Raw genomic sequence first — 19,527 nt, 5'->3', positions numbered from 1 at the left:
ATATGAATATACACAATGTATACCTCCATGTCAATGTTTTTTATTTGAAATCAAATCTCACTCATATCAACTTTGAGATTAACTGGTCAAGTCTATTATGGGTTAAGTCTAGCACACAAGCATGAAATGCTCCACCATGCCATCTCCTGGTCAATAGTAGAATTGCAACTCCAGAGTTCTTAGGCTTCATATGTATCTTGCTGCTTTCTTGGTGGCTAGGATTAATATTAATACTGTTGTTGTTTTAGACAACGTGGTCAGGCTCAAACTCAGCTGAGCTAAAAACATCTGTCACTCTCCACATGTGTAAAGGTGAAATCTCTAACTAGATGGAGGCACACTGAACCCTGTGCGAGCAAGTGTGTCCCCAGTCTTGGCACTGGTGCCTATTCCCACCAGTCTGCATGCCTTTTCCATCAGCCCTTTTGTCTCTGATTTATTTCTCATGAGCCTGAACGCCATAAGTTTTACCGGTAACCATTATTGTCTCAGCGCTCCAACCTTGCTGCTTATGCCCATTAAATCATGGGATCTTATTGCAGCATTTATTATTCTGGGACCTTAAATTTAGTAACTTCTCTAATCTTTAACATCTTAATCTATAATGTAAGGACTCTATGAGGTACTGAAGAAGCATTAAATGCAGGAACTCTAGAGAAATTTACTGGAAAATTATTATACGTCAAAAAACAACAAAACAAAAAACATTTAGCTACTGTTCTTCTCTGTTTTAAGAATTTCTGCTTGAATCTCAGCACTGCCCAAAATTACACCAACAGGACTCAGGAGCTGGCGATATCAGAGTGTCAACTCAGTTCTTACAGCATTGTTTAAGCCCCACAGTTAATGTCAGGGCAGCGTCTGTACCCACAGAGGGGACAATACAATCACTGGCAGTCTTGCAAACAGACCACACGTGAAAAGATTTATTTACTAATATATGGTAATTTTCTTTTGTAGTAGAAATGGAGTAAAATAAACATTATGGAAAGAATCCTCTGCTAATTTTAGTAGACATGGTAGAAAATATTTCAAAGAAAATTCCAGTTTTTTATTTCTTTCTTTATTAGGTACACACTTCAGCCATTTTACTATTTTATTTTATGTTTTTTAGGGGTAGAAAACAGAACGATAAAAATGATGTAAACTCATTCAACTTTTTTATCAATATGGGGTACAGTTACCAATCAATCACTTGAGAATAGCATCAGTGGGATTTGAATTTATCACTGGCTTTAAAAGAGCTCAATCTTCTCCTTGTGTGTCTCAGTTTCCTTACCTATGATCTGTGACAACATCCAGAACCACCTCAGAGATTAATTGTGAGGATTAACCCGATCGAGTATGTTTATTACATAAATTATATTATTGTATTATTTTTATTTTTCACACAAAAAGAGAAAATGAGTACTGCAGACAAAAAAAAGAACATTGAGAAACAAAGGTCCAGAAGGATTTCACTCATTAGTTAACTCAGCAAATTCATGCAGAAAATGATTTCTACATCATGAAAAACCATTGTATCTATGACAGATCGAGAACTTGTTCACTAGGGTAACATCACCTCTGCCTGATCTGGTAATTCAGACCTCTTGTGTGAAGAAGACACCAGCACATGGTTCTCCTGCTCATGCAGGTTGTGGGTATTGCTGCTGGTCTCTTATGGGTTGTGGTGCTGAAGCTGAAGGCTACACTTTTCAGAGCATCCAAGCAATTTCACCTCAGTCTTGCACTCATATTCCTAGTGCCCCTGAGAGTTCAAGTTAATGTTTCATAACATTTATCTGGTTATTTTTCCTCTTTGGAGAACAGTACATGGGGCAGAGAATACTCTTCATGCAACCTGACTGATAAATGCCTTTTGGTGTGATATAACCTATCCACTTACTAAGTGCATTTATACACAGTAAACAGTGTGATTTTTTTGTCACACACTACCAAGGTCCCCTGATGTGAGAGGCAATGTTCACTTTTAGTTTATGCCCATGAACTCAAGAAGTTCCAATCTCTGTGAAGAGGTGATATCTAGACTTTTGTGTTCACTGGAGGCATTCACATTAGAATAGAAAAACACTGTCCTCTCTCTCAGAGAACTGATCTGATATGCCTAACACAGGAGCCTGGAGCTGTATCTTTCAGATTCACCCCGGGAGACACTCATTCTCACACAATGAAGAGTATATTTTGAGAAACACTCATCAGAGGACACATACATTTTCTGAAAAGGAAAGATGAAATTGCTTGAAAATTTTTGGATTTCTAAAGAAAACCGCAATTTGTCCTGCCTTCAAACTGGTGTACTTTGATTTATTTTAAGAATACTTTAATATCACACGTCCTCCCATCTCATGAGTATAAGTAGGGTCAACATTTTTATTAGTAGTATTCTTCTTTTTAATGTGTATAGGTTATTTGTCTGTATATATGCTCATGTTGGATACCCTGATACTCGAGTTACAAAGGGATGTGAGCTGCTATTTGGGTGGTGGGGATTGAACCTTTGTCCTTTGAAAGAGCATTAAGTGTTCTAAACCATTGAGCCATCTTTTCAGCTCTCATTAGTAGGTTATTAGAATACTTTTATTCTTTATTTTTGTGTTGTATGTGTGCTTTTATATGGAGACTTGATTCTATAAGTAGCATTGAGATTTTGTTGATAGTGTCATCCTCAAAACAAATGACTGAGATCTGAATACTTTCCTTTTAGAAGAATGTGGGCTAATTATTTAAATTCATTCAAAGTTTAGATCTCCCTAAGTATATAACATGCGCAGTGTGAATATTGTTAAAACTCAAGGGTTAACTCACAGCAAGTAAGTACTTATAACATCTCCAGAGGCTTGTTTCATCCTCAGCCATATTGACTATACCTATAACCCACAATTCTCAATTCTATAAAGCTGAAATAAAGATCTGTGCAGAACATTGAGAAGCAAGGATTCAGTATATTTCTATAACATTCCAAACTACAGTATCAGGAAAAGAACAATTTTCCCCACTTTTCTTGTGAATTTATTTGTTACATTTCTGCCTGTGGAAGAAAGAAAAAAGCTACACTCTCAATAACAACTGGATCTCTCTGCATTACAGAAGATACAAGAAGACGTGAAAACTGAAGTGACATGTTGGCAAAAAGCAGAAATGGTTGAAAGATCCAGTTGTTATTGAGAGTGTAGCTTTCAACCATTTCTGCTTTTTGCCAACATGTCACTTCAGTTTTCACGTCTTCTTGTATCTTCTGTAATGCAGAGATTTACCCATTTCCTACTCAATGCCAAAGGCTCAGTTACTGCAAAGATCAGCCAGGAATGATCTTGAGCATAAGAAAGAGGAACTTGTGTATTTTTAAGATAGAAAGGCCATGGGTTGTGAACGCTTCTTTTGTTTCAAACCCTCTTTACCATGCACACAACATTCTAAAAACTCTCCTGTGCTAGGCTCCTACCCCCTCTGACACTCCAGCATTCCCTAGACCATCTGATCACATTCAGACTAGGTCTTGTCCCGGGGAACTACAGAGCAGGAGCAGTTCAGTGTCCTCAGTGTGCCTAGACTTGTCAATGTGTGTGCTTTTCCTCGCTGTTGATGTACCTTGTGGGTCTGCCATTATCAGGTGAGCTTGAACAATGAACTCTGCTCAATGAACTCTCCTCAAAATCATTGATGAGACATTGTTAGACTATACTTTTAATAACTCTATTTTTTTATTTTAACTATATTGCCAACACTATTTAGAGGCTCTAGAACTGAATGGGATAATGTGACCCTAATTTCTTTTTCCTTGTGAATATCATGGACATTTAAATTAGTCTTCCCAAGTGGGCCTGGTTTGGATGATAAAGAACTGACCTTTGTACTGTATTATAAATAGTTTTCTTCATTGATAAGGAAGAAATGTCTTCATAGTTTAAGGTAGGCTTGATCTTCAAAATATCTTTCCCACCAGTTCTTACTTGTTTGTGTATACCAGTGTGAGAAAGTTGTTATTAAAGATCACTTTCTGAAATGTGAGAACACTTTGCTTAAATAAGTCTTGCCAAAACATTTTAATCATGTAATAATGGTGGTGTGTTGGGCTGTGCTTTTCTGAGCTGGTCATTTGTCTTTGTATATATTATCAAAATTAATCCTCTTGACAACATTATGAGAGAGGCATTGTTATCCCTTTCTCATCAACTGAAGAAAGGTGGCAAAGAGAGATTAATTGCTATTCCAAATTCCTGTGATTATAACTCTCTGATTTTTGCAATTCCATGTAATAGGGCAAACATCATGGTTCCTTTCCCCATTCCACTCCATCATCCACTTAATAAATAAGCTACTGATGGGTACGTGCTTGTAGACCTGAGGAGGATGCCTTAAGTAAGATTATGGGCATTAGGAGTTCTCCCCCTCATCTTGGCTGGAGGAAGGCACAGTCCCCATAGGAGACAGGAAGAAAATCTACATTAATCCTTACTGACATCTTTCTTAGTTGGACTACAGAGGTGTGGCAGTGCATCAAGTCCTCACATGACTTCCTAAGAAAGAGGTGAACACCTGAAAAGAGGTCAAGTTGGGAGACCAAGTGATCACAATCTTCAGTTATTTAGTTATCAACAACCATGAGACTCTAGAGTCCAATGTTTTCTTTTTAGGAGTTCTCTATGTGCACTCTTCCAAACAGATGGGTTTCCTTCATATTTCTAGAAAGCCCCCCACCGTTTTCTCCCCGGGAGAAGAATACTAACATCAATTAGACTATAGTTTTGTCATCTGGGCTGTACCTGTCTAGAATTTTGAAATTAATTTAATAAATATGTTTATCTTCAGTTTTAGTTAACTTGCTAAGTGACGTGTTACTTGTCTGAAGTGTCCTAACCAACACCAGATTTGTAGCCTAAGCTACCTCTGTCTTAGCATTTACTGCCTTAGCATTTCCTTAGCTGTAACTACCTGCTACACTCTGAAATATACCTAAACATCTTTTACTTAATCTTGATGGTACAACTGTAGATTTAACCCCTGAGGAGTAGTTGTGCAAATATCTAGGACGCACATTTATATGAAATAGTTTCAAACAGATCTCAATGCCATAGAAAATAACACTTCACATTACAATATAGGGTTCAACAGGCACCACTTTGGGCGTATCTTTTCAGTCAGTTGTGCACAGCAGTGTAAAAGCACTAATAAATCCCCTTCAGGATCTAAAGGTGACCTGAGTAGTTTGGGACCAGCTCTCATTTCTAAAATTAACAGAACACAGAGTGAGGAGAGGGGTCTTCTCCTTGCTGTAACTCCCTTTCTGATAGCTTGTGTATCAGGATGACCTGTGGTCAGAGACACCCCTTTAATACTGCTTTTTTTTGTTTGTTTGTTTTTTTTGTTTTGGTTTTTCGAGACAGGGTTTCTCTGTGTAGCTTTGCGCCTTTCTTGGAACTCACTCGGTAGCCCAGGCTGGCCTTGAACTCACAGAGATCCGCCTGGCTCTGCCTCCCAAGTGCTGGGATTAAAGGCGTGCGCCACCACCTCCCGGCCTTAATACTGCTTTATATTCACAGAAAATAGAATCCTCCTAATACATTGCAGGAACCAGTTGTTCTTGTGTTCCTGATAACGAAAAAGATTTGTCATGGAGCAGAGTGACATGATAGAGGAAAGCCCTTGGGAAGTTCTGGGGATTGTCTTACTTTCCCTCTCTGGCCTTAGAGAAATCTCACCCACTCTGACTCCCAGTTTTCTCTCTTTAAACTGTAGAGCTTCGAATGAGAACAGAGCCTTTACTCACAGTTTGTCTCCCAAGAATAGACTCCTTAAAGTACACTTGGAGGTATCCAAACACCCCAAACAACAGGAGAAAATTCAGACATAACTACAGTGCAGCCCCCTCCTCTGGTCTAAGAGCATCTGCCAGCATCTTGGAGCACATTCGCAGAAGATGCTGATTACTTGGTTGACCTTCAGTTTATGTCTGAGTGGAGTCATTTACTGTGGATAACTCTGGGTCCCCTATTCTTATGAAACTAAGTTTATATGAATTTTTGTGACTGTCTCCTTTTCTCTGTTGTAGATTTAACATGAACTCTACTTTTTAATTCCTCTTGCTTAAACATCACTTCCTGTTCCATGGTCCACTCACTTGGCACATGATATTGGCAACAAACACTCAAGGCATTCATAGGTTGAAAAAAAGATAAATTTTTCATGTCCATTTTTAAGCATGGCTGTGCACAGTTCAGGAATCATATCTGCAAACTAACAAGGGCACTGTGGCTCTCAATCTGCTCAGAGTGCTAGTCACTGTAGGAACCCCACAGACAATGGTTCTTAGGACATGGAATAGCTGGGCTTCTTTTCCCTTAGTGGTTTTCAAAATATTTTCTATAATATAGAGCATTTATTTATCTATCTATTTATTTATTTATTTTGGTTTTTTGAGACAGGGTTTCTCTGTGTAGCTTTGGAGCCTGTCTTGGAACTCTCTCTGTAGACCAGGCTGGCCTCGAACTCACAGAGATCTGCCTGCCTCTGCCTCCTGAGTGCTGGGATTAAAGATGTGCTCCACCACCGCCTGGCCTAGATCATTTCTTGATGTGTATTTTTTTATAATTTTTGAGTGTTTATAAAATTTAAAGATTACTAATGGATAATGAAAGCAATGAATAAGTAGAAAATGAAGTCAAACTAATTTTTAAATCTACCCATGTGTTGAAAACAACCTATCTTAGTTATTCGTTGACACCTGTGCTCATGCTCATGGCTTTAATTTGATATGATGATTTACACAGTGTACATGCAATTATATTGTAAACAGAAACCCAAGCAGCTAAATATATGCTTTTGAGCTAAATCACATTCTCTGTGTTTAAAGTAAATACCTCTAATTTTCATAATGTTCAGCAAAGTACACAGAATCAACCAGACACTGAGACAGCAGAACAATCTTAAGAACTGGGGCCCAGATACCAAGTCACAGTCACTGCCCCTGATTCCTTTCTCTCCCTATCATTTTTTTGTTTTAGATGACAAGAGTGTCCTGCTAGTTGGATGCCATCCGACTGATCTGCATTTGAGATTTATCTTATTTTTCTATGTCAGTACACAAGAATTTCATGAAAATGTTCCTAATAGTTGATAACAGTTCCACAGGGTACTTACTTCGTTCCACAGAACACTCTAAACTCTTCTCATGAATTAGTTCAGTTTTTACAACAACTTTGTTGGGTGGGTCTGTGATTAGTAATATTGCTACATAAAATAATCTGCATATGAAGATAAACCACTGTCTAAAGTCTGCCTGTTATCTCACACTCCATGATGTTGAGACTGAAGATAAAACACCCTTCATCTTGCTATTATTGGAAAGCAGGTTGTTACAACTGAAACATCTGACTTGGTACAATTTATTGTCTCCTAATTCACACTTGGAGCTTTATATAAAATGATGGCTGTTACTTATTCAAATTTTTGTAATATATAATAATTGTATGTATGTCTTTATAGAGGATATATAGTTATAACTAATCTACTTTATTGGTAAAGTGACTCAGGTGCTGAGTGACTGACACACAGAAAACTCATTTTTTGAAAATAAAAACATCACAGAAAAAAACTAAGATAATGAATAGTCATATGTTTTCTGTTTATATATAAACTTATGTTCACCTATTTTCTGTTTATATATACTTCCAATGGAATAAATCATAATTTTAAATACTACCTGTTTCATGGGATAACTTAAATAATTGAGCCCCATCTATTAAAGTGACTTTTAGTAAATCTTCTAACAGTTACTCAGAAACAGTTACACATATGATGTCACAAATCACATAGGAGAAAATGTCACTTCACATCTCAGCAATCCCAGGTACATTGCTTACAAGTTGGATGGTCAAGTTCATCCCTTCAATTGCATGGATTTTGCTTTGGTACAATTGCACAGTCAATACATAAAGGTTTGAATTGTCACTTCCATCAGTCACAGAGAAAATGTGATCTACAAAGAGTTTCCAAAAAAAAAAAAATGGCACTTTAAAGAGTGCTACTGGAAATAGGTACTTCGGGCTGGAATTGCAGCCTCAGGAGCAAATTCATTGTCTTTCACACACACCTGTTAAAGACACTTCTGGGATTAAATGATACAATTCTTTGAAAGTGTGTGGGGAGAGGGGTTTGGACTTGCCTCAGCTGAATGTGCTGGGCTTTGCTGACTGCCCATGGGAAGCTATACCTTTTCAGAGGAGGCGATGGGGGATAAGCCGGATGGGGGAAGGCTGAGAGAAGGGAGTGGGAGGAGGGATGAGGGGGGATCTGTGGTTGGTACGTGGAATGATTAAAAACATTCTTAACAATAAAAAAAAAGTTTGTGCATCAGAATCACTGTGTGAAAGACTTGGGTGGGGAAACTCAGTACCTCACATCATTTCACTGTAGTTAAAGTGAAACTCCTTTCTATATCAAATGCATTTCCTTAAAAGTGTCTTTGTGTATAAATGAGTTTGTTGGTGTCCTCTCTTCCTTGGGCATACATAACAGCTTCATCCTGAGGTTGGAATAAGGCACAGAAGAGATGGGAGCCTTGTGCATTCATGGTGCACAGTGTCATCTGGAAACAGATTCCCACAGAAGCATGTGGTACAGCTGCTGATCAAGGGCCCAGAGGAGACCTCACAGGTGACTCCTACTGGGAGGACAATAACCAACCATCTGCTCAAAGTTGTTCCTGATGGGAAACCATCAGAAGTTGGTAGACTTTCACTCTTCCCCTGCTGTTCCTTGCTCCTTCTCAAGTCTCATTCCAAAGTTCTCATTTCAAAGGCATCAGGAGCATGAACACAGCATAAAAGAACCGAGGTTCAGCAGCTAATGCACAAGCCTCCTCCAGCACTCCATGGTTCCTTTTCAGGAAGAACTCTAAAGAACTGTTCTCTCCCCACCATTCTTTCAGTCCCTACACTTCTTTCTGAAGTGTAGGCATTGCTTTGGAATAGCAATTCAATCCTCCTGTAGAATAAAACTATTTGAAAAGTACAACCATTCTATTCCAAAGCTCTTTAACCTTCTCATGCATTTGTGTTCTTTGACCACATGCATTTGTGCACACATGAAATGGATCTTTGTATGAGCTGCATTTTCAAACCATTAGCTTGACTATATTTTTATATTTCTATGTGCTTTCTAAACAACAGAGACAATATGCCTTTTTTTTAAGGCTCCATGGGGTTCACTCGGAAAATGCTTGTCAGAATGAAGGTGAACATTTGTGTTTCTTTCAGAACAAATGAAGTAAGTCTAAGCCAGGAGTGCTGATATTGTTCATGCTGATGGAATTATGGGATGTCTGTTTGACGTCTATAGGGTTGTTAGTTGTAATGGTAAGGGGGAGAGCAAACAGAACAGACAGTTACCAATCCTTCCTATTTAAAAGGCTGAATTATCTGAGAATTGCCACCCTGGTAGCTAGAACACTACCATAAAGCACCTATCTTCAACTGACCACAGCATCTGTTTCAAAGTAGTCATTCTGTTCCTTCCAGAAAGAGGTGAACATCAGGCCTATGGCAGAAAAGGCAAGCAGTTCTGAGGAGCTCTACTCAGAGAGACACACAGCAGGGCAAATGTACTTCCACATCAAGAGTTTCAGCTCCACATTCCCCGCACTTTAGAAGGAACTTTAGAGTCAACAAGTGGCAATTGTCACCCTCTGTGGATTTATCCAACACAGTGCAATCGCTTCCTATAAAGAACCACTAAGGAAGTTAGCTGACAGAAATCCCAGTCACATGTGGCCGTGGCTGAACCCACCGTGTTGCTCAACAGTGCAGCAGGTCCATCCTGACTAATGTGACAGTCTTGACAGAGCTTTGCAGTCTGGGTTTTAACCTTTATGTTTGTCACATGACAATGAGAACTATTGAACACTGGAAGGAGAGTAGCTTTCCGTGATAGACCTTTAAAGCCCATACTCTTCTGGCAAGTGACACACTGACAATGTCACATTCATTTTCAAATATGTTCACCATCAGAAGTGACAATGGCCCAGAGCAATTATGTAAATGGTTACTAATTATGGAAATTCACTCTTCAATTCCATCTTGTATTTTTTGTAAAATTCAAATGCAATATCATAGGATGTTCCTGTCTAATTTCAAATAAGAATAATTTAAAATTTTCTAATAAATGTATTGACCTTCAGGCTTAATGATACCTATAGAAATTAATTCTTTCCTAGATAGGGAAGTTGGTGGCTACTGCATTAAGGAACTAGAACAAGCTTTGGGTGGAGACTATAGAGCTTGCTTACTCGAATGGCAGCTGCTTTAAAAAGAAAATGGACTATGGGAATTCAAGAGATGTTTACTGTCTTTCATACCACTGTAGGTTGGGTTTCCCTTGTTCCACCATTTACTGTTTAGTGAGTATGTTGACTGGCATCTACTTAAGTAGAAACTTTAGAAATGCCCCTTCTTCAAAAGAATACACAAATTAAAGCAGAAAGTGAGAGCAAATGGCAAGGACTGGAAGAAAAACTGTATAAGTTTTTTTGGTGTTTACCATATTATTCAAAAGAGCTCATTATTTACAGAAGTCTTATTTTTTAAAAATGAAAAACAGTGGATTTCTTTTTTTAAGAAAAAGTATATTATAAATTGCAATGACAAGCAAATCTTAAAAAAAAATAAAACTCAATTCTGATTTCAGTCTTGTAAAGTCACTTGGGTTGTGCTCAAGGAAAGACCATGTTTATCAATTTTTGGAGCTAAATGGAGCAGTTTCTGCATGGAAAGGAAAGTTAGGTTATGCAGGCCTGAAAGAAACATCTACAAAAAGCAGGAGCATGACTACATCATGTTGCTTTTAAGAGCCTGTGAGCCTGCTTCATCCTTTCTCTCTGAATCTTGTACAGTTGTGTGTCTCTCCTTTATTTTTGGTAAGTTATACAATCAGCTAGTGTCTCCATTCATTTGAATTTGAAAGAATCCACACCCTGTGTGTGTTATTTTATTTCACAGAGGCCAAGGGAAATGGGTTGCTGCCAGTAGGGTGCTCAAGGCATGCAGAATAAATTCAGTCCGAGGAACTGAAACAGGCCACTCACTCTTGTGCTGTGCTTGTGAGAGAGGAAAGAAAATCCATCAGCAACTTTGAGACTCAATCCTCAGCAGCAGTCATAAAGCACTTCTCAGTCAGTGCGTTTGAAATCTCCATTAAAAATAGGTTCTCTGTACTGGGACTGAAATTCTCATCCACGGCCAGTGATGGAACACAGTGCCCAATTGTTCCCAACTAGCTACTTCTCTGTCTGGGTACTATCTTGTAAATTTAAACATGGCCAAAGGAAGCCACCTGGGAGTTTCAGGACTACTGCACAAGTCTTAGTACCTTCTGCTTTCCCTGGCTCCCTAAAACTTAGAATTCCCTCCACTGGGGAACTAGGACGCTGGGGGGGGCGGGGGGGGGGGGGGGGGAGGAGGGGGCGGAGTCCCTAATTACTAGCAGGGGTCTAATGTAAACAGGCACTCTGGGGACATTCCTTTCTCTCTCAACTTTGGCTGGGGGATGGGGTGTCTTCATTCTGCTCTGAAGAGAAGCTCTTGATCCCTGAATGGAGGCAATCCTGAGACTTTCGCCAGGAACCTGGGGAAATTGTGGAAGGGCTCTCTGCTCTCTCCAAGGATTCTGAGCCTTAATCACTCAGCTAGCATCTTGTTTAGGTGGGAAGTGCTTCTCCCCTGACCAGAGCAGCCACCTGGCTTGGGGTCTCAAGCTTCTGGACTCACCTAGTGCTGAGAACGTGCAGGCAGCAAGCACAGCAGGTAGTGTGCATCTTTGAATTTCATGTGGCCGCCCTCTGGGGGTACTTCTCTCGCACCTGCTCTTTTGCCTCCTCTGGTCTGGTCAGTCGCTGCTCACTGACCTCTCTCCATAGGAAGCCGGGAGCCCTCTCCAGAGATCCGACCCCCACCTCCCCACCTCCCCACTCCCCGTCCCCTGACAAACACACTGATAGACGCTTCAGAAGGCAAGTCCAGGATGGTCCAGCGCTGGGCTCAGCGCGCACAGGGCGGCCATAGCAGCGGGAGGGAGAAAGGACCCGCGCCCTGGTCGCTGCCCTGGTAGCCAGCTGCACTTGGTCACTCCCGTGCTCTCTGAAGAAGATCTCCTCTTCCCCGCTCTTACTGAAGACAGGAGGGGAGGGCGGTGGCAAGGACCAACCTCCTTCTCTTGTAATTGAGCTGGCGTGCTCCGCAGGCTGAGAGACAATTCGCTGGGAAGGACTCCAGACTCTTTAGGGTCCAGAGCAGAAGTCTCTCTTACCAGCTTGAGCTGCTTTTGCAGAGATGTTGCTTGGAGAGTAAGCTGAAAATACTGCTCTGATTAGATGCATAATGGCTTACCTGCTGCGAATGGAGTGGAGCAGCAGTCAGGGCAGATCAGAAGCCCCGCCCTTACCCAGGTGACGTTAGGAGGTCTCTATCACGGAAAGGGTCCAGGACCAACACCAGGTCCGCAGATCTGGGTCCTCGTACCTGTGGGTCCTCTCTCTCTTCTGGTTTCTGTGCCTGTCAGCTACTCAAGAGTGTGCAGCTGGCTGCTGGAGTCCATACACCTTTACAGATCGTTTTCCTGCGGGCAAACTCCTCAGCAAGACCACAGAGACAATTGTCATTAACTCATGGTAGGGGGAGAAGGCAGAGTACCCTATCTACCACCGCATTTTGTGTAGTTTCTAAATGCTGTATATCAAGCATCCAATGTTTAACAAGCTTTATTTAGGAATTTTGTCAGAAAAAGGAAACAGCACAACTTTAAAGCACTCTACCATTTTGCAAATTCCGTTTTAAAAGAAAGGCTGACTTCACATACAGAGATTTAGAAATGAGTGTGTTTCTCTCTCTCTCTCTCTCTCTCTCTCTCTCTCTCTCTCTGTGTGTGTGTGTGTGTGTGCGTGTGTGTGTGTGTGTGTGTGTGTGTGTGTGTGTGTGTGTGTGTGTTAGAAGAAAATGGACATGACATTCAAGAATCAATGTACTGAAGTAGACACTTATAAGGAAAAATTTCAAAAAACAGTCTGCTATAAACTCAGTATTGAAGAAGTATTTGATGATAAAATAATGCATTTATCCCCAGACTCTATAAAGGGTGGAAAAGCAGTGCATTTCCTTAGAATTTACCATTTTGTTCCAGTTTTCTTACTGATGAGGCTAAACTTAAAGGTGCACTTACTGAAGAACTTTGTTGTGAGAATCTCAAGCCATTAAAACAGGACTATTAGCCGGGCGGTGGTGGCGCACGCCTTTAATCCCAGCACTCGGGAGGCAGAGGCAGGCGGATCTCTGTGAGTTCGAGGCCAGCCTGGACTACCAAGTGAGTTCCAGGAAAGGCGCAAAGCTACACAGAGAAACCCTGTCTCGAAAAACCACAAAAAAAAAAAAAAAAAAAAAACAGGACTATTAATATTTTCAGTGAATGCCAACCCTTTTGGCAGTAGTAACATCTACAATAATCATAGCTATAGTCAGACACAAAGTAGCTCCCTCCTGTAATGTATTTTAGAAGAAAAGAAAAGAAAACCACCACCACATCAACAGCCCTATGGAAATTTAAAGCTCAGATTTCAAGGGGGAAGGAGACCAGTGGAGTTGTTTTGTTCTGCTATGTAGCCTAAGTAATCCTCAAATTTGCAGCAATCCTCCTGTCTCAGCCTCTGGAGTTCTGTCCTCCTTATTTTTAAAAGTGACTATTAAGGTGTATATTAACAAGGGCATACCACTTTGTAATAATAACAAAAATGTGTATAGCAAGAAATAACAGTCATTTGAAGGATGCAATTCTGCTTATAGACCAAGTTTGCATTAAATATTTTAATGTCTCCACCACATGAACCCAGTGTGGTCATTCCCAGTGTTCGACTCTTCTACAGTTGTATGATTCAGAGTGGTCAAGTACCTGTCATCAGTCACTAGTAATTTCTACAAAGCAGTAGCCATTCAAATTCTTTTGACATTACTCCATGACTTATATGTTCGTGAGGAAAAATATTTTGTGGTACCATAATGTAAGTCTCCAACATAAATTTTGTTATTTTACCACTAGACATGAAACAACAAGGGGAAATTTTCAGATTATTCACTAAGGAAGTGAAGAGTCAGAATAGTGCTTGGACTGGATCTCCAAGCCCTGCTATACTCTTTATTGGAAACCTATAAAATTTATTAAAGGGCATTAGAGCATCAAGGGGCACTTGGCTGAAGGTGATCCTGTGATTTGGGAAACCCTTGCAGGATTAGATGTTTAAGAATCTACATTCAGCCAGATGGTGGTAGTGCATGCCTTTAATCCCAGCACTAGGGAGAAAGGCAGGTGGATCTCTGTGAGTTCAAGGATAGCCTGATCTACAAAATGAGCTCTAGGATAGCCAGGGCTACATTGAGAGACCATGTTTCAATAAACCAAAAAAAAAAAAAAAAGGAAAGAAAAGTATCTACATTAAAATACAGACACCTCTTAGCAGATTTGTCCCCTCCCGCTCCCCCCCGGGAAATCATAGATGAGTGTGAGCCTCATTTTCCTCTGACAGTATGTTCACAATTCAGGAAGAAATTTCAGCTTTAAAGTTGATTTTCTGGCTTCAGAGAGACAATGTGAATTCACTCACCACCACTCACCTTATCTCTTCCTCTCCCCATCTTTGGGGAGTCCCATTCTTAATATTTCAGATTGGCCAGCACTGTTAAGTCCTGTGTGATTTGTCCCTTTCACATTTATGTTTCAACATTCATTCATTAATGACAGGGCTTGCATCAGTACTTCATTCCTTTCTTTTGATTAATGGTGCTACATTGAATGAACAGTGAATGCACATGTGGTTTGTTAATTCAAAAATTAAAAAACATTAAGCTTTTTAATCTATTATGAATCATCTTACCAAGATAAATGTAAAAGATTTTCTTTGTTAACATCAGTTTTTAAAAATTATATTGGATCTATAGCTGAGTGATCTGGCAATCCTATATTTAATATTTTGAGAAAGTGCCAAACTACTTTCCAAAATACCTAAAATAATGCATGAAGATACTAATTTCTCTACTTCCCTTTTGCTATTATAGATGTTCTAGGTGGAGTACCATAGTACCAGGGTGTGCCATGATGACATAATTAAGAATCTTCCCATTTTTTTAATATGTGCACATTTTGGGAGATGTAATTATTTATAATTTTATTATTAGAGATGTCTTTATTTATAATTTTGACCCACTGGTTTATTTTAATCTAATTTTGAGATTTAAGAGTTCTGTATTTTGATACAGAATATCAAATTCAGAATTTGAATTCAGTATCTGTGGGTACAAATGGTTTGTAAATGTCTCCCAATGTGTAGGTAGCTTCACATCTTCTAGACAGTTCCATCTGGAGCACAGAGTTTTCTTGTGTGGCTCTTTCTCCCTTTTTTTTCACTTGTCATATAGCTAAGGATGACCTTGAACTCCTGACCCTGTCTCTACCTCCCAAGTGCTGTGATTATAGTTATGTGCCTGCTTGCTTTGCTATGATCCTTCTTCTTATGAGGTCTAGCATATTTGTTGTTACTTATGTTTTTAGAATTGTACATACATACATACATACATATTCTTTACAAAATGTGTTAATAGTCGTAACTGTGCTTTTTCTGAATATTTTGATGTTTTAAGCTCTGAAAAGTAGGCCCATCTGGGTTGAGTGTCCTGAGCCTTTAATTGCCACCCAAGAGACTGAGGTGGGGGATAATAAGTTTGAGACCAATGTGGGAAACTTAGCAGGACTCTGTCTCTGAACAAACTACAAAGGGCTAGGCATGCAGCTCGGTTTAGAGTGCTGGCCTGGCATGTATGACGTCCAGGATTCATGCCACACAACATATTTTACCCCTAATCTATTTAGAGTCAACTTTTATAGGTTTGTAGGAGTGTTCAAGCCCCTTTTATGGTACATGGTTAACAATGGTACAGAAAGGGTTATTCTTTTTCCAGGCTCATTGCTGTGTTATTTGTTCTCAATCACAATAATAACTTTATTTTCCTTAAATTTTGGATGGAATTCGGGTGGTGGTGGTGCACGCCTTTAATCCCAGCACTCGAGAGGCAGAGGAAGATGAATCTCTGTGAGTTAGAGACCAGCCTCGGCTACAGAGTGAGACTCAAGACAAGATTCAAAGCTACACAGAGAAACCTTGTTTCAAAAAAATTTTTTGGATGGATTGGATGTTATGCTGCCATATCATAAACTACAATAGCATCTAATATTTCAATTTTGACCTCGTGGTTTAAAATTCTATGGTTTTACTCCTGAGCTGGACTTGCTACTTTTTATGGTTTTTATTCTGTGCAGTAAGGTTATGAATCGGAACTTTATCTTCAGCATGGAGTTCTTCATTGACTTCATAAATATATTTCCTGGCACACCTTGAGCCAAATTCAATAACAAAGAAACCTTTTATGGCCCCTCCTCTGTCACTGAATATTTTCTATTTCCTTAACTCAGTCTCCCAAGTTCTAAACCTGAGATTCAGGCCTTCCTTCTGCCTCTGTCTCTTGTGTAAATGATCACCTTGTTATGTAGCTTTTATTTACTTATTCTTTTTTATTAAGAAATTTTTTTATCTATTTTACATACCAATTACAGATACCCCACTCATCCCTCTTCCTTCTCCCCCCAGCCTTTTCCCCCAATCCACCCTCATCCTCTCCTTCAAAAAGCTAAGGCCTCCCATGGGGCATCAGCTAAGCCTGATATATTCAGCTGAGCCAGGTCCAAGCCCCTCCCCCTGCATCAAGGCTGTGCAAGACGTCCCACCATAGGTAATGGACTCCAAAAAGCCATCACATGCACCGGGTTATGAGCTTTTACACATATTCATTTATGCCACTCCTCTGGTAAGTAGAGCTCTATCCCTGGGTTCTCCATTTCTTGATTCACAAATAAACCTCTGATCTTCAAGGGGATTCACTTAAGTGCATTACTCTTGCTGCAGCTCACTCAGAAGACATGTGAGTAGTCATGAAGCCTCTCAGACATTGCCCTCAAATATTAGATTCCCTTTATGTAAGCTTTGTCTTCATTTTTGGTTCCATGTTGTTTCATCTTAAAGAACATTTCCCCCGATACATTTGTTAATTTCTTAATTTTTCTAAGGGTTAAGAAAGATAATGATGTTGTATAAAACTATAGTTTATGTAAGTTTCTGTGAGCCAATTATTAATATTCCACAGTTGAATATGTAAATCTGGGGAAGGAGAGCTACAAGAAATAAAAATTATTCACAGATTTTCCTGAAAACTTGTTTCCTATTTTTGGCCTCACTGTTTTATCACTTCTAATTAAAACTATTGACAAGAAACTTTGTCTGATGAAACCAATTATCCATTTGGAAAAAATGTCCAACTTGTTCTGAAAAAATACAGAGGAACACAGGGTCAAAACAAACTCCTGTTATTTGTGTACAAAACAGTAAAATTGCTAATGAAAACAAAATAAATGTTTTTTTTTTTTTTAAGAGTGCCAAGCCCAGTGCCTTCAAATTTGTCTCTGAACAGCTTTACTCTGTTGAATTTCATCCTCCTCAATCTTTCTAGTTCACATGAATGATTCAGGAGCTCTTGAGTGACAGTTCTGTGCAAGGCAACCTCTTTTGATCCATGAATGTGTCCCTAGGTCCTTGCTTTGCTAGCAGTACCATGGGCAAATTATTCTGTGATAAAGTTCATGCACTTGAAAACATAGGCAGCCATAATTAATGCCTTTAACTAGTATTTTTAGGGGGTGGAGGCTAGATATGGGGTCTTAAAATGTAGATCAGGCTAACCTACAACTCCTAGAAATGCTCCTGCCTCAGCCTCCCAAGTGCTAAAATTATAACTGTGGACCACATACCTGCTCATAACTATTAACATTACATGTATAATATGGAAATCCTTTGTCCAAATGCAAGGCTTGAGCTGTAAATTTAAATCTGCTTTAGACAGATTTTCTCACAGCAAATCCTTCAGGGCACATCATTCCCAATGATGACTTAGTTGTGGAAATGTTTTGAAGGAGCATAGAAATGCCTTACTACATGAATGGCCTTGTTCTATAAGGTTTTTTAGTCCATTAGTAGTTATTTTCAATTACTGTCATATTTTTAGCATGTTGATTAAGAAATCTGTTCTGTCCTTTTTTGAGTAATTAAATTATTCCTATCTTTACAAATCAGTAGTATCTCTTGTTTCATAGAAATAAGTGTGTTTTCTTTTTCACATGTATATTTGTTTGTCTTGGTGAGTATTTTAGCATACAGTTTACACCTCTATTTACTTCCCATGATGAATCATACAAATAAACAAAAAAAAGAAATAAACCATTAAAGCTTAATGCAGCCTTGCTAACTGTACCTGACTCTGATCACATGATTTGTCAGCCTCTTATCCACACTGATATTTAACTTGAAATACAATTAATAATAAGATTTATGCTTCTAGGCATGAAGGAATAATTAATATCAGATTTTTCTTAACTTCTCTTTAAAACTGAAAAAAAGAAAAAATGTGACAATTTGTGGTCTCCTGGAAACTAGAATAATGAGATCACAGGAAAACCATCTATAGCCAGTTCCTAGTGAACCTTATAGCCACCATGGCATAGGAAGGGAGCAGGAACACAGTGTCTCTCACCACCAATTTGTGGGAAGGAGATGAATTCATACTGTTGTTAAAAAGTGAATGTGTCCCTCAAGGATGGCTGGCTATCCTATGTACTATATTGGTCACAATATCAGCTTAAACATGGCCTACTGTGGATACTAAGAAACCATGCATAAAGTCAACACCCAAGCCCATCCCAGATATCCATTCAGGCTATTTGCCCTTCCAGACCATATTTCAACTTCCATTTTATCTGCTTCATACAGGTTTTGTGCCATTTCAAAGTGATGGGCATTACCAATTTCATGTTATTTTTCCCTGAAGCTATACAATGTGATGATTCTTAGTGGAAGACCTTGTTGAAAGTCATGTTCAGCCATTCTTTAAATGAATTTCCCATCCAGTTTCCCCAAGCTTTCATCTGTAGGTAGAGTTTTCCTGCCTGGCCCACAGTCAGGACAAATCTCTCTCACCTGCCAGTCCCACAGCCGTTCAAACCCGACCAAGTAAGCACAGAGACTTAATTTGCTTACAAACTGTATGGCCATGGCAGGCTTCTTGCTAACTGTTCTTACAGCTTAAATTAACCCATTTCTATTAACCTATACCTTGCCACATGGCTCGTGGCTTACCGGCATCTTCACATGCTGTTTCTCATCGTGGCAGCTGGCAGTGTCTCTCTGACTCAGCCTTCCACTTCCCAGCTTTATTCTCCTCCTTGTCCCGCCTACACTTCCTGCCTAGCCAATGGCCAATCAGTGTTTTATTTATTGACTAATTAGCAACACATTTGCCATACAGAACATCCCACAGCACTTCCCCCTTTTTTTTTCCAAAAAGGAAGGTTTTAACCTTAACAAAGTAAAATTACATATAATTTGGGAAT

At 39.4% G+C, this 19,527-nt stretch overlaps 2 long non-coding RNA genes across 8 annotated transcripts in view; one reads left to right on the top strand and one right to left on the bottom strand.

Annotated features, from left to right (window-relative positions):
• The window catches only part of LOC128124643 (uncharacterized), a 181,150-nt gene extending 167,729 nt beyond the window's left edge, over positions 1–13,421 (bottom strand). Inside the window, exon 1 of one of the 6 annotated variants that reach the window (XR_008222921.1) lies at positions 11,763–13,421. This is a non-coding gene — a long non-coding RNA (uncharacterized LOC128124643). The remainder of the gene's footprint in view (positions 1–11,762) is intronic. The other 5 variants (XR_008222922.1, XR_008222919.1, XR_008222923.1 and 2 more) reach the window with 5 other exon arrangements.
• Positions 11,448–19,527, top strand: part of LOC128124645 (uncharacterized) — a 38,506-nt gene continuing 30,426 nt past the window's right edge. For both annotated transcript variants that reach the window (XR_008222925.1, XR_008222924.1), the window contains exon 1: positions 11,448–11,798. This is a non-coding gene — a long non-coding RNA (uncharacterized LOC128124645). The remainder of the gene's footprint in view (positions 11,799–19,527) is intronic.

Source organism: Peromyscus californicus, unplaced genomic scaffold, assembly GCF_007827085.1.
Source record: "Peromyscus californicus insignis strain IS unplaced genomic scaffold, ASM782708v3 Scaffold_4__1_contigs__length_199733344, whole genome shotgun sequence".
NCBI classification, from domain to species: domain Eukaryota; kingdom Metazoa; phylum Chordata; class Mammalia; order Rodentia; family Cricetidae; genus Peromyscus; species Peromyscus californicus.
Note: the sequence above shows the minus strand (reverse complement) of the source record. Positions and strands in the feature narration are given on the sequence as shown.